A 15,009-nucleotide genomic window follows, 5' to 3' on the forward strand; every position below is an offset into this window, starting at 1 on the left:
CCCACGAAAAAATCGTTCTCCATCTGGCGGCCCTGGCCCGGCCTATTACATGGAGTACCTACTGTCGTTTCTCCCGCGTTTACGACCGGCCACGAAAATTGAAAGTTCTGGAGAACGTTTCGAAGGGCAAAGTATTTTCCCGATAGGCCGCTTGCTCGGCCATTAAAAGCATTCGCCATCCTTTATAATTAAGCAAGAAATTTATTAGTGGATTTTAGTAGAGTTCCGAGTTTATTTAGTTACATAATAAGTTCTTTTTTTAATTTAAAAATACTCTACAAAAAAAAACAATTAAGATTCTGCTTCTTCTGTTAAAATAATATTGGTAGACTAATTAAAAAACTGATTCAAAAAATGGCTGAGAGAAAATGGAAACTGGATAAAAGATCTCCTTATTTTATTTGAGTCATTTTTAAATTGATTCTGGAGTCATTACATAAAGCATCTCAAAAAGTCTTGAATTTTTTTTTAGAAATCTGATATGTATCATCAGGATTTCTTGATCTTTCTCCTTGTTGAGACTCATTCCGACGTTCTACGCTTTCGCAGCCTTTTTTGTAGAATGGTCTATGTAGAACGACCCTGCTTTCACCAACATTTAGTTGATGTGGATGACTCTCCTGGCATGGAACCCATGATTGGTTGTGCTTAAGATTGTCGTGTAGATCCACTTGTTATTTGTTAATCAGAATATGCCACTGGAATTTGTATTTTTTGGCGTGGCAATTAATGAAACGGTTCGAAATGTCATTTTGAGTCAATTCTCGTCCTTCTGAATTTTTCTCGTATATAAATATCGAAAGTAGTTCACTACCCATCATTCGCTAAGCTGTTAGGATGATCTTTGAGAGTTTGAGCTGAATTTTCATCTAACAAGGCTTTTTCATTGTTTTTGTTTTTAAATTTGATTCTCCGGACCAAAAAATGGTCAAATGTCATTGAATAGTTGAAATCAAGACCGAAAATTGGTATATGATGGAGCAGCATCACCATAAGTTTCTAAAATTTTCCAATGGGCTTCGGTAGAAGTTTACTTTAGAACATTAAAAGAATATCGAAAAAGCAATTTTAAGCTTTCTATGATTAGTGCCCAATTATCAATTAGGTTAATAATTAACTGTTGTTTACATTTATACTACCCATTTTTATCAGTACATTTTTCTGATCAAAGTACATGCAAGCATCTAATATATTGGCATATAGAGGCACAATACATTCATTTTTCGTGGTTTTAAACAACTCATATCAATCCTCAATTCGTTTTTGTTTTTATTCTACCAACTTACGTATGCTCAAATTTTCGTGCAAAATTGCAAATAATCTTATTAAAGATATAAAGGTAGGTGTCTCATTTGACTACATTTTGAAGTTATCCAAAATTATTTTGTATATATTTTATGTACTTTCTCAGAAAACAAGAAAAATTAAAGGGATAGTTCGTCTTGAAATTTGTATACATTTTTCTCTTACCATATTGTATTTACATAGTGATTATCTTCAAATGTAAGTAAGTTCCATATCATTTCAATATCATTTAATAAAATATCAATAAACTAAAATAGGAATATGTTTCTTCGCTATTCTTTCTTTACTATTCTTCAGAAAAATTACAGCTATTGAATTAGCAATATTCCCATAGATTATTATTTTAAGCTAATGAATTCAGGTGCATCAAGTATTTCTAAAATACTCAAAATTAGAAATTCATTTCAGTATTCCTGTTTAAAAATGTTTGCTATAAATGACCGAAGTCAGTAAATAGCCGGTAATAAAATATCATCGCTTATCTTTATTTAACGCATATTTTTTAATTATTTTATTAATTAATATTTACCATATATTTTATTCTGTATTAAATTATTTTTAAAATTATTTTAGTGAATCACAGTATTAATGATATTGTCACAGTCTTATAGATTAATTCGTTATCTTTTTATCTTCAGGGCATTAGTTTTTAAAGCTGAATCGAGTTAAGAATACAATGGTTATTGTAGTACTTATGGCTGCTAAAGACTTATATCGGTCATATCTTAATTGACTTAGAATTGCAAAAGTGAATATACATATTTAAGACGGTTTTGCAACAATATTTAATGAGCACCTAATGATTTAGTATTTAAACTTATATCTAGCTATATTTTTTGTGTTTTATATTATGTTTAAATCTTGAAATGGGGAACATTGTTTAATAAAACCTTTGATAAGTTAATTTTTCAAACATATTTTAGACGAACCAAGATCCAATGGCGTGCAATGTGTGTAACAGGTCAATTGGAAAGTCCCCGGCCTACCATAGTAATACACACTTTTTTGGCAAAATTAGTTTTTTTATTCAATATAATTCCCTTCAAGGGTGATACACTGATTATAGCAACCCTTCAACTTTTCGATACCATTTTTGTAGTACGATTTGTCCTTTGCTTCAAAGTAGGCCCCAGTTTCGACGATTACCTCTTCATTCGACGAAAATTTCTTCCCAGCGAGCAGTCTTTTGAGATCTGAGAATAAGAAATAGTCGCTGGGGGCCAGATCTGGAGAATACGGTGGATGAGGAAGCAATTCGAAGCCCAATTCATGGATTTTTGCCATCGTTTTCATTGACTTATGACACGGTGCATTGTCTTGGTGAAGCGGCACTTTCTTTTTCTTCAAATGCGGCCGTTTTTCGACGATTTCGTCCTTCAAACGGTCCAATAAGGCTATATAATACTCGCTCTTGGTGGTCCTTCCTTTTTTAAGGTAGTCAATGAAAATTATTCCATGCGCGTCCCAAAATACAGATGCCATAACCTTGCCAGCCGACTGTTGGGTTTTCCTACGCTTTGGAGCGGGTTCATCGTGTGTGACTGTCGATTGGACTTCGGAGTGAAATGATGGAACCATGTTTCATTCATTGTCACATATCGACGCAAAAACTCGGGTTTATTACGCTTAATCATCTTGAAACACTGCTCCGAATCATCAACTGGTCGTTATTTTTTGGTCAAAAGTGAGCTTTCGCGGCACCCACTTTGCACAGAGCTTTCTCATCCCAAATATTCGTGAATTATATGATGTAGACGTTCAGTTGATATCTTTAGAGTGTCTGCTATTTCATTCAATTTCAATTTAGGGTCATTCAAAATCATTTTGTGGATTTTTTCGTCGGTAGCAACCTGTTTTGGGCATCCACTGCGTTCACCGTCTTCGGTGCTCATTTCACCACGTCTAAACTTAATATACAAATCCTTGATGGTTGATTTTCCTGGAGCGGTGTTTGGAAACTCGGCTTCGAAAGTTTTTGCTACAACTGTATTTTTTCCCTTCAAAAGAAATATTTTGTCAACACGCGAAATTCGTTTTCATCCATTTTTTTTCACAATAACAAAAGTTGCTTCACTCAAAATCCTATAATTCACAAACTAATGATACGACGGCTGTCAAATTTATTCACGCATCTTTTGAGGGTTAGGGCTAACTAAAAACATATGGATTTAATTTTAGTAGCGCTATCTATGTGTCAGGCCGAGGAGTTTTCTCAATTGACCTGTTATAACAATTCATACAGTTGATTATTGTATATGTTAACTAATTAGTTAGTTTAATAATTTAAAACTATTATTTATCATTTGATTATATTATTTTCATTGGAGTTGTTTAATTTAGTTATTGTTTAATTCGATTATGATTTTCGAAAGCGTTAACATTGCTCATTTTATTTTAAAATTCTAATAAATACGCTGTCAAACATTTTTTTGGAATTGCTGAACAATATTTTTATTGATCCCTTCGGTGATCCTGGATATTATTTTTGTATCAAGGTCACACGACTTTTAAATTAGCATTTACATCACAGTCTTGCTATATTGATCGACTTCAGATTTAATAAACAAATCGAGGACATCAGAGCAAAGGTCCCACTGAATGGATATTTAATAACATTAAGTTGTTTGCTGTTTATGTACAGTAGGTGTTATAATTCAGACGTGAACTTCTTGTGTAATAACGGCCAAAGAGTTTATGTAGTTACATATTTTATGTAAAAAATTTGACGAAAATGAGCTTTGAAATATGGTGCATTGTTTTTTGGCTTCAGGACGAAAAATGTCGTAGAATCGACCTACATTTTGAATTGTCTATTCGTGTTGCATAGACAGGATTAAATGATAGTCGGATGATGCTATGCCTGGTGAATATGTGGCGTGTAGAAGATTTGAATTTTATGATGCGGTCCTGTTATCTTGTCAATAAATAACATTTTCTGATCAGTAATATATTTTTTATTGCTGGATAATCAATGAAAGACTTGGGCTTATTTCAAACACTTAGAAATAGTTATTTCGTTGTCTTTTAGTTGAGTAATAAACTCTTGTTGTAGTTTCTTTAAATTTCATTCAATAAAACCTACGGGCACTAAAAATATTGCAATCTGTACTTTTAACTCATGTAGATTTGCAGAAAAACGTTACTGTTTTATAATAAATATAATCTTAAACTCGAAGATAAGTTAGTAAAAATGAAGCCATTCACCTAACATTGATGTGTATATCAGTTCTTAACGATAACCCGTTTGATTTTCAAGAATAGTTGCTGCCAAGGTCACATTTAAACTGGTAGTTTACTCTCAATATAACTTGATGTTCGAAATATCAAGATCCAACTGTATATGTTACAAAGAAACCCCAAGGGTGTTCTAAATCAGTTCAGTTTTTTTTTGTTATTTTACATTCATAAATAAAATATATTTTATTTTTTAATATCTCATGTTATAAATCACAGATATGAGCAAAAGTAATGATGTATTTTTAATATTGACTGTTACAATTATGCTGTTATATAATTTAGGACAATATTAAATTTTAATGCGTTGGTTGGTTCTTTACAGTGCGAATTTCTTGCAGATAGCTTAACCTTGTCTGCTTTTGGTTACTTAACTTATTTTATTGATATTGTGTTCGTTTTTATTTCTTATGATTGCTTTTAATGTTGAATGAAGTTCTAATACACTTTAGTTGTCATTTTATAAGAGGTAACAGCAGTATAAGTTAAGCAATTAAATTACATATTTGAATAAATAAAATTTTAGAGAAAAGTATTTTTTTCATTGAAAATTTATGTTATATTTTGATTAAAATATATTAATTTGTATTAAACTTATTTTTGACCGGCTTCGTTAGCGTAGTGGTCAAGGCGACAGGACAGGAGGGTCCTCCTGCTATATTGCGATAGTCGTGAGTTCGAATCCTGCTGGGGCATATACTTTATGTTTGTGATTGTAACTTTAAGAGTTTTTAGGCAACATCCGATAAGGAATAACCATCACAGTCACGTCAGCAACCAGACTGGGTGTTCTGGGATGGTCTCTAAGTTGGTTACTGGCCAGTTGGTAGGCTTAATGCCAAGGACCGTGGTTCGGAGCTCACGTTAAACTGTAGATCCACTTCAGATAACCGTAGTTGGTAAAGAGAAGATTTTAAAATATAAAAAAAAACTTGTATTTGTTACTGTGAAACCTGATAAATTAACATAAATTAGTTTCAATTCCAAAAAGATGTTTTACACTATGTTTTGCCCCACCTTTCTGGTTTTATATACATTTTAACGTTTTCAAGGATACAGGAATGAATCCTTGTATTGATACATATTCCCTAATGTAGATGCTTTCAAAAATATTGGAATTTTTACAGTGAATTAAAAATGAGGAACTTGGGGATAATGATTAAAGTATAAATGAACATACATTTTGAGGAACTATCTAGGTATATAATAATTACACTTTATTAGAGAAAATCAGTAATAAAAATTATATTATGGACAAAAGCACTACATGTTAAAGAATTTTCCGTTTCTTGTAAGTAGGATGTGGTTCGAAAATATCTCTTGGAGTTTGTGAGCCTCGGGCAGTGATCCTGTTATAATGCACCACATCCTTGAGCGTAAATATCGTTGGTCGGTGAACAGAGAAAGCCCCTGGGCGGCGTGGCCTGCAAATTATAACAAAAACATTTCTGTGCAGCCTAGAAAGACACGTATTGCTGCTGCGGAACAAATCAACTGGTTCTTCTATCTGGTGGATATATCGTCGAACCGCGCTTTCTTTAGCGCCAATTTTTTACGAGACATTATTTATTTGTATAACGGATCGGAAGACAAATTATAGTTGTGAGTGGTTTTTTGTTATCGTTTCATCTTGACACCGTCTGTAATAGTGGCAATATATCGTTTCGACGAATCGGGCAATTACTACTTGTAGATGTAGCGTATTAGATCCTGTTTAAACGAGATTAATACGAATTACATTAAACGGTCATGTTTCAGGCGCCTACAGGGATTTCTAGATAAATGAATGGTTGATTTTTTGTATTACCATCATAATATTATTATTATGTAAATATTGCTTTAATTCTGCTTTAATTATGTTTTAATTTGTCCTAATAATTTTTAATGTCTGTTTGAAAAATTATGAGGACTATCAATTGCAATGGTTAAGAATATGCTTACTGAGTTCTGTTGTCGTACCAGCACGTGAGAAATCGGCGATAAAATTCATGGAATGATGAAAGTACGTGCGAAAGTACATCACATTTTACATCAATATGTCGAGTGGCGTCTTCAAAGGAGTGCTTGGCGATATTCATCCAAAAAATAGTGGATTCCTTCAAATGAACATGCACCAAAGAAAGCCAAGTTGTGCCTGTCGGACAATAGAGTCATGACCACAATTTCTTCAATACACGCAGTGACGCATTTGGAGAGATCTGATATTGATTTGAAGCAAGAAAGGCTGTATTTTTCGAAAAAAAGTTCTCTTCCATCAAGACAATGCATTGATGTAGTCACTCTTTCAAAACCTGAAAACATGTATGGGTAATTTGGGTGGAATGAAGTGTAATCAACGCCTATTTTGAGAACTTCTAGAAAGCCCATTATTAGGAAGGAGTAATGGAAAAACCTATGGTCTAATTTAATTAAAATATGAATATGTTGAGACCTGTTGACTAAAATATACCCAAGCCATTAAAAGAAATATTCACACATGATTATATATGTTAGATAGACTTTAGTAATCTGAGAGATGTAAACTTAGATTTCATTTGCTTTTTTATTTACTAATTTTTAGTAATTATTAATTACTAATTTGTTTTACTTTGTTTTGTTTTTATACTTTGTATTTTTATATTTATCTTTTATATGTTTGTTTTATTATCCACATTAATTAATGTTATCTATACGCTGTTATTGCTGTTTACTTCTTCTGTTTTACCATTTTGTCTACCCTACTTTTTATTCAATTGTTTCACTCTGCATTTTTTCTTTATACCGGCCTATTTCAATTCACTTATATAATCACGTCGGGTTCATTCGTAACTAACTTGTTGAAGCCTCACTTGACAGGCTTCATTCTTCAGTCTGTATCATTTCGTCCAAATATGAACAAGAAAGTTGTCAGTGCTCGTCGAGTCGTCGTGTCGTGTCAGTCGAATATTGTGTGAACCTTATGGAAAATATGCTCCATCGGTTTCAGCATGAATAGTGGTTTCGGCATGTTAAACGAGGTGATTTTAAAGGTATATTATTCAATGAAACCATCAATAGGGATCGCTATTGACCACAATTGATGAGTTTAATCACGATCACATGTTGTAAAACCGGTAGAATATATTTGAAAACATTATAATGGGAAGTGCTACTCCACCCGCCAAATTCTTCAGACCTTACTCCTTCTGATTAGACACATGAGTCGGAACCTGTCTGAAAATCGCTTCACTTCTTATGTAGATACTAAATTGTAATACTAATTGTAAATGGATCACGTCATGGTGGATAGCCTCAAAAGATACTTCTTTCTTTTGAGATCGAATTTATAAATTGCCTGAAAGATGGGAAAAGTAGCAGCTATCGATGGATACCTTGAATAAAATACATTTTACTGATTGTTCACAATAAAGCTTCAAAATAAAGAAAAATTCGTTTAATACTAATTTATGGGCCTGATATATCGGTGCAATATAATATTAATATAAAACATGTTAATGTCACCAACTTGGAGCTGAATAATACTGTTGGATATATGTTTGTATGTATTTCAAGTATCAACTTTTTAAAGTGTGTAGCATTATATTTATTACAACTAATTTTTATGTAATTGTCTTAAAAACAGTCTCGGTTTAAGATTCTGACGCAAACATAATACATTCTTATTGATTCACCTCACATCTATCGGCTAGTTCCTGACTTCCACCGTTGAATTCTTAAAACGAAACAATGGAATGAATATCCGCCTTTCGGTCGCTTTTATCCCAAACCCATGAGAATAACAATGAGTACAATTAATCAGTTTATTTTTCGTCGCTACACTTACTACAGCTACTCCGATTACAGCTCAAATTTTTATGCTTTTAAAGTGATGTAACACGACACTATCTTGTCTGGACGTAAGCTTTTCGGTGGACGAATTGTTTCTTTTTTACTCATTACGACTCGGAAGATCGATTACAGTATCGTGTTCGAGTTTAAGTGTTTGTTTAGGATTTACTTGAAATCTTCAAGATAATGTATAATAGGTTAAATATGAATGAAATAATTGTGTGTTTTTCAATACCAATTTTTTAAAAATTATGGTCACTTCAACACTGTTGTGTTATTTGGTGACTTAAACGTATATTTATTTTATTAGGATTGTGATATATATAAATTATTAAGTATGCCTAGTTGACAAAATCAAAACAGAATAAACATGTATCAAATACATATACGATAGACAAATTGTATAAATAAAATAATAATCAATCAATATATAAAACGAGATAAAACATAAATAAATATTATATATTTAAAATATATCAATAGATAGATAGAATATAAAAATAAATAAATAAAATTAACTTAAAAACACATATAAAACAATAACAGTCTAAAAAATTATAATTCATAATACATAATATATTAATATACTAAAACCAAAGCAGTAGATAAAATATAACGTAAAGGTTATAAATATAAAATAGTTTGGTTTCTCTAAAATAAAATGAAATATAAGATAAGAAATTAGATATAATATTGTAAATGAATTTCATGTAAATAATCAAATATTTTATTACGATCTATCGTTTTTCTAAGTTAATTATATAACATCAATAACACAATAACATCTTACATTAGATATGCTAAGTATCAATCAATGTAATCTTAATTTAATTTGTTACTACTGTTCTGTTGTACTTGTCCCAACTCAAGCCGAGTGCGACACATCAGTATGCATTTACCAAATTGAAATTAATCTAGTTAATCTAAAATTAAGAGTAACTCTTTACACTAGGCAAGTTTACATCTTTGTATGGTTTGGTACGCTTCATTCTTCTGATTTATTGTATTGTTTGGTAGCTGTGTTGCTGTGATTTATCAACTTTATTTCATGTTTTAAGCCGAAATCTTAGATCACTTCGTATATCCATTAGATTTCGAGGTCATCGTGCAGGTCTTCGTAGGTTATGTAGCGATAAGGTTATGGTATACTATTTTATACATATCACTGCATTTTTAGCAATGAAGAATATCGGGACAATAATCAATTTATTAATTGAAATGGTTCCCACTACATGGCTATAAAAGCGATATACCTCGGACTACATTTCGACTGTCTGTCCTGTGCTTCATTGTAAAGGCAAAAAATTGTAAATGCTTCATTTAAAGGTGCTAATTGTTAATTATGACGATGATCTATGTGCAACACGCTCAAAAACTGCATCAACACCAGAAATTATAGCAAAAGTACAGGGCATGGTTTTGAAAGATTTCATCTGTATCATAGCTGTAGTTTGGATATAATATTAAGAGGATAGACATTTTTGGGATACTAATAAACTGGTAAAACAATACATTAAGATTGTTATTTTCATCTCCATTTATTTCTACGAACTTATTGAATAATCTAGTAACTATTAACAGATAGAAGAAAGTATTTTAACTATGAATGCATATTCATTTTAAATAAAGTTTTAGTATTAGTCGGCAGTTTTTGTATTCTGCTGAACAGATGTTAAAGCCATCAAGGCTTTGATTAAAGTTGCGTATGTGAGTTTATGTTTCGAAGAAATTCTTATTTTGAACTTAACGAAATAATATAGGAAATATTACATTTACTAGTTTAATAATTGTTAACATTTAATTAATTAATATTTATTATCAACTTGATAGCCAGATAATAATTTGTAATATTACTAATTGTTTCGTAATATAATAAATATTTTTGATAGAAGTACACAATGTTTTACATTACAAAATTATCGTCAAAATTATAAAAATACTGCTATTTTAATAAATGATTTATATCTAAGAGTTATAATTTAATAAAGTTGTATGCTGATGGTTTTTTTTTGTTGGAAAGTTATATATTCCATAAGACTTGAAATATTCTATTCACTTGATCGATTATTGAGTACTTTGCCTGAATATTACCTGTTAATATGGGATTGGTTTGTTAAGTTATGTTATTAGTCTTAGTAGTTTGAGTTATGTTATCTTACAAAGTTTCGAAATAATTATTAGTAGAGAAATAAGCGTTTTGGTATCATCTGCACAATTTTAAAATCGTATATAAATATTTAAATATATTATACCTTTTCTGAACAGTTATTTTATTATTTCTTTGATAATTTGGGTTAGTTTTATTCTCATTTCTTCGGCCATTTTCAAACTCTAATAATATGGTATGGACTAGTGAATAATCGCTTACATTGTTTCTTACAAAAGGCCGGGTTTATATATGGAGAACCTCAAAAGATGTTTACGATCTGGACTGCCTCTACTGGACATTCTCTCATTCCCATCACTGGCCAGATTATACTGCGAATGAATATGTCGACAACTTGAATGATGAAATTCTTGCTATGACTAAAAGAACATTGCCATATTCCAAGATGATAATGCGCCCATACAGACAGCCAAAAAGTTTCGGTTTGAGGAGTTCCAGAATATAATCAAACATCTTCAAGATTACAACATAATTGAACCGTTAAAGGGAGCTTTAGAGAGTGAGGAGTCCATCTCCAAAAGAAGAAATTGGTAGATGTTTTGGTACAAGAATGAGACAACATTTTGTTGGAAATATGGGGAGTATATGGCTCGGTGAATGGTAAAGCTGTGGTGTTTACATCATGTGACCGTTATTTGTTGGCAAATAAAAATATCGAAAATACAGTAGACACTAGATAAAAAGGAGCGGCACTGGCTTTACCTGAATAGACTCTTGAGCAGTCGATGGTGGCACATGAGAACTGAACGATGGTCAGTGACTGGATGATTCAAAGTGCCCTTCAATAATATCCCAGATCAACGTCTCTGGGTTTCTGGATTGTCGTTATCGTTGTTAGGCCCCGCCCGTGTTCAACCTCTGGGATATTTTCTGGGTATTTTGTAGGCCGCTATTCTATGATGTAAAATTCGACATGCCTCAAGGTCGCTAGAGAAACCATTGAGACACTGCGAGTCTATGCAGTGAAGGATTACAGTTGTTTCAAAGGCAAATCAACAATGAAATTGCGGTATTCTTCCAATAAATTCAAATGTTTTCGAATTTTTATGAACTCTTTCTGTATCTATTTATGAACAATTTTTTTGTAAAATTTTTTTTTATCACTGTTATAAAGTTGAATGATATTGTATCGGTACTTGATTGATAAGAGACCCTAAGGAACAATCTAAACATTCGATATATCGTTACGAATGGCCACCGCTGAAAAGTAGCTCTATCTTTGACGGAATATACACGGTCGTAAAATGAAATTGCTTTCGCTTGTTTATTTTTCCGAATGCCCGAATAACCTAAACCAACAGACATTTACACCGGTATACACATATACATTTACACTGCTACGCACTCAGCGCAAACATTTAGATAAAAACAAGCGAACCGGTGTTTTATTCGCTTGATGTCGGGTATACTGTTACTTCCGCGTCTTATTAAATTTATCACATTGATGTTCACTAATTTATGTTTTTTTTTGTTTTAGGTAAGTGTCGGCACGTACAATCAGCCACGGCCAGGGTTCGACTGAGCGTAAGTTGTTACAACAATAACTGATTCAGATGGGTCGTTGAACTAACACTGGCATGTATATTCATCAGATTTATATTACCATATTTTATTAGGAGTGTCGTGTTTATAACATTAAATTGTTCAACATATCATTGGTTTTGACGTAAATATTCATACAGCAATGATTATGGGATTGTAATAATAATAGAGAACTCTAGCGTGTAGAATTTACATATTTGAAAACACCCAGTAAAAGATCTCTATATTTGGGATTGTCAAAAGATTACATTTTTTATTTCGCTTATTGGTTCAGTAATTCGCCCACTGGGTAATAAGTATTTTTAATGATGATTATTATATTCATGAGTTTAATCGCTTCAATAGCTGATCTCTTGTGTGAAAAATCTAATCATAAATCTTACTCTTCGGCAAGACTGCTCAACTTTTTTTATCGGTAAGCCCAAGAAAACGATTCAGAAAATTTTGGGCGATACTGAAGGTTTTTACAATAAAGGACCCCAATTATATATCATAATTGTTGTTTATTAAAAGAATGTAACAAACATCTTTTGCCAAATAAGAAACTATAACTGTATATAACAAGTCAATTGAAAAGTCCCCGGCGTGATACGTAGATGGCGCTACTAGAATTAAATCCATATATTTTTTAGTTAGCTCTAACCGAAAATCAACGATCAAGGATTGGTATGCTAAGTTTAGACGTGGTGAAAGGAGCATCGATGACGGTTAACGCAGTGGACGCCCACACGAGATTGTTACCGAAGAAAACATTTAAAAAATCCACAAAATGATTTTGAATGACCGTAAATTGTAATTGAATGAAATAGCAGACACTCTAAAGATATCAACTGAACGTGTACATCATATCATTCACGAATATTAGGGTATGAGAAAGCTCTGTGCAAAGTGGATGCCGCGTGAGCTCACTTTTGACCAAAAACAGCGACGATATAGCAAGCATAATAAACCCGAGTTTTGCATCGATATGTGACAATGGATGAAGTATGGCTCCATCATTTCACTCCGAAGTCCAATCGACAGTCATCCGAGTGGACTGCATACGATGAATCCTCTCCAAAGCGTGGGAAAACGCAATAGTCGGCTGGCAAGGTTGTGGCGTCTTTATTTTGGGATGCGCATGGAATAATTTTCATTGACTATCTAGATAAAGGAAGGACCATCAACACCGACTATTACATAGCGTTATTGGACCGTCTGAACGACGAAATCGCCGAAAAACGGCCGCATTTGAAGAAAAAGAAAGTGCTGCTTCATCAAGACAATACACCGTGTAACAAGTCAGTGAAAACAATGGCAAAAATCCATGAATTGGGTTTCGAATTGCTTCTTCATCTGTCGTATTCTCCAGATCTGGCCGTCAGCGACTATTTCCTGTTCTCAGATCTCAAAAAAAAAATGCTCGCGGGGAAGAAATTTTCGTCGAATGAAGAGGTGATCGCCGAAACTGAGGCCTATTTGGAAACAAAGGACAAATCGTACTACAAAAATGGTATCGAAAAGTTGGAGGGTCGCTATAATCAGTGTATCACCCTTGAAGGGAATTATGTTGAATAAAAAATAATAATTTTTCCAAAAAAATGTGTTTTACTAGGGTAGGCCGGGCACATTTTTTTTTGTACGTAATTGATACAATCGATGACATTGCTTCAATTGCAAGATTATTTATATTAGGTTTTAAATCAGATACCAATAAGTCATCAATATGATATTGAGTTAGTGATGTGCGGTATTTATTTTTTGCATAATTAAGATCTAAGAACACTTTTTCACAAACATATGTTGGAAATATTTAAAACAAGTTGTATAATTTAATGTATATATCTTAAATTCTTTAATAATTTCAAGGTAAGGTCTGCCAGGAAAATGCATCAAAAGAAGGTACATATTATCAGAAATTTGGTGATTTGAATTTGTGAGAAAAATTGTTGACTTCAGTGAAATATTTTTGCCAGAGGTTTTTTAGTTCGAAATGGTTTTAGTATCTTAATAATGACTTTCTGACTTTCTTGTGCGGATTTAAATATATTTCCATTAATTCGTAAATATACGAAACGTAATATATGTTTTAGATGGCGGATAGTAGTCACTTCACTGTCAACTTCTTAGTAATTACATTGAGAAGCACTAACACCTCTTTGAAGTACTTAATACTGACTGTATTACTTTAATACTTATCTATTAGTGTCATGTGAGTCTTAGTACAGATCATCTGTTCCTTATGTTCATAATTTTTTCATTGTTAAAACGTATTTATTTAGAGAAATTGGTATAACGTATATATGAGTCAAACTATTTTCCATCATTTTATACATTTTCCCATGTTTTTGACAATATAGTGATACCGTGTCGAAAGAGCGATGTTGGTTTGGTAGAGGCTGAATCGACTTAAAAAACGGGTAATATGAATTAGTCTATGTCTTGTGAGTAGGTTAGGTGTGACTAAATTTCCCATTCGAGCTGAAACCGTGTACCTCTCACAACTATTGTAACATTTGACGGAGTGTTGCCATACAAGATGAGTCTAAATATGTTAGTCGTTATTACTGTTACCGTTTTTTGCCATATTCACCGTTAAATCTGTATTAACTTTTGGCGCTTGGTATTGTTGCAGTAGATTCAGTTTTCATCGTCAATCAAAATTCACCACAGAAAACTCTTTTTTGCCTGAAAAGCAATGAAATCGCTATGTCGGAATGACTCGAAATTTGCATTTTTGCTCTGAAATAGGTTTAAGTATTGATTTCTGTAGCATCATTTGTTATCTAGAGACATTTTTTTTGAGATTTTTATCTGATAAAACAATAAGTTGTTTTCTTTTAACAACTTTTTCAAGTTAAGCGCCGGTCCAGATTTTAGCGTCCTCCATCATCATGGAAATTATTAATATTCCGTAGTGGACATGTTCTTCTGAGCAACGTACAAGTTTGTTTTAAAAGGTAGATTTTATTTCA

At 32.4% G+C, this 15,009-nt stretch overlaps 1 protein-coding gene across 5 annotated transcripts in view; it reads left to right on the top strand.

Annotated features, from left to right (window-relative positions):
* The window catches only part of Rbfox1 (RNA-binding Fox protein 1), a 238,105-nt gene that overhangs the window by 63,964 nt on the left and 159,132 nt on the right, over window positions 1–15,009 (top strand). Inside the window, exon 2 of one of the 5 annotated variants that reach the window (XM_076413653.1) lies at window positions 11,991–12,037. The exons of the other annotated variants lie outside the window; for them this stretch is intronic. The gene's annotated coding sequence lies outside the window, so the exon portion shown is untranslated. The remainder of the gene's footprint in view (window positions 1–11,990; window positions 12,038–15,009) is intronic. 5 annotated transcript variants of the gene reach the window in all.

Source organism: Rhynchophorus ferrugineus, unplaced genomic scaffold (genome assembly GCF_030347505.1).
Source record: "Rhynchophorus ferrugineus isolate W39M unplaced genomic scaffold, kcgeb_rfMv2 rfM9, whole genome shotgun sequence".
In the NCBI taxonomy this organism is placed as follows: Eukaryota; Metazoa; Arthropoda; class Insecta; order Coleoptera; family Curculionidae; genus Rhynchophorus; species Rhynchophorus ferrugineus.